This window comes from Papilio polytes, unplaced genomic scaffold (genome assembly GCF_000836215.1).
Source record: "Papilio polytes unplaced genomic scaffold, Ppol_1.0 DF822067.1, whole genome shotgun sequence".
NCBI lineage: Eukaryota > Metazoa > Arthropoda > Insecta > Lepidoptera > Papilionidae > Papilio > Papilio polytes.
In genome coordinates this window covers 7,159,785-7,161,465 of record NW_013527137.1, presented here as the reverse complement: position 1 = coordinate 7,161,465, position 1,681 = coordinate 7,159,785, and positions in this window count along the sequence as shown.

The following is a 1,681-nucleotide window of genomic DNA, read 5'->3' as shown; positions in this document are numbered from 1 at the left end:
TACTTTTAGCTCAATGGTTAAATGTTTTCGCGTCAATTTTTTTTTCTGGTTATTTTATAACAAGTAGAATCGTTTAAAAAAAGAAAAAAAATACGTGCATATTCTTATTCTAGTTAGGAGTTAGGTCTGCGTGGCAGCCGAATAGCTAACTTGATATGATAAGCGCGTATATATTTATTGTTTGTTAATTGTACATACACTTACTTGCGTGTAGAATTTTGGGGAATAACGTAGTAAAGAGTTCCGACAGGTCAGTGCTTGGTGCGTGCAAGCATTAGACTTAGTATCAGTACCGGCAGAGATATTACTACACTACACACGAAATATTATATACACCCGGCAGCTTCATGCGTCAAATTAATGTTCGGTTCGAGCCGCGTGCGCCTCTAACACTGATTGTACTGTAGTAGAGGGGGCAGGAAGAGGGCGCGGGCACAGGCAGCTCCTCCTCCCCTGCTATTTTTAGATTTTTGAGTGTTTACTCAGATGCGTATAACTATCGAAAGTTCGAAAACCTGCTTCATGATGGCAATCATTTCTTAGTTATTATTATCCCTGACCTTTAACATCACTTACTCACTTATGTATGTCCTCTTCTATTACCCGGAAAGGATAATCTGCTATCTGCATAAGACACCTAATTTATTTATTTCTAATATAAATACGATAGTCGGTGGTTCAGGGGTCTAAGAACTTGACTTGTAATCTACAGGTCCTGGGTTTGAATTTCATGTGTATCTACATAATTTATTCGAAGTTTTACGGTGAGGGAAAACAGGGTAATGAAACCCGCACATATCTGTGAATAAATTCATAGATATGTGTGAAGTCTACCAACCGCCAGGAGCCAGCGTGGTTGACTATGGCTTAGTCTAGTCACCCATAGTTTAGGTTAAGCTCCGAGTCCCTCAGTGGGGACTTGTAGTGTGCTGTGGATGATGATGAATAAAGTAGGTAACTGAGTTTATTGCTATTATATATATCGGATGGATAATTGACATCAAGCGTTTTAGCATTTGATAAATGGATGTAAAAGTCCGCTTCGGACGACACCGACTTCAAAGTAATAATGAATGTACAATATAGACATAGTTCTTTTAGTTTGGGCTCCGTAAACCAAGAAAGCAAACTTTGTTATAAATTGGCAACTTCTTCTGCGATTCGTAATTTTGTTCTTATATCTCCTAAACTATTGATCGGAATTAAATAGCTCAAAAGAAATTTATAATCTACATTAAATTCTCTTGATGATGGACATGTTTATTTGAATGATGATTCATACCGAACACGCGTTATAAGTGGGGTAGGTTTTTTAATGAAATTTGCCCGTGCCGCGCTGTGCCGCACTGTGCCGCGCTGCGCAGCTGACGAACGACTTTGTTTCAGAATAAAACAACTGGCAATGTTTCAATGGTTTACTTACATTACAATCAATTTGACGCAGTGACGCGGCTCGTCCCTCGTACACTGTAGCCGGTTATCGCCACTCACACATTGTAATTTATCATTCGATATCTTAATAGCTACAGTTTCATAAATTAGGCCTGAATTCGTGCACTCGTCAGACACACAGACAATCATATATGGCGACGACCAAATCTGTTCAATGTTATATTAAAAACATTAGATAAGAGGTGTCGAAGCGCGACGCTCCCGGAAGCGCGCCCGATAGCTGCTGGCG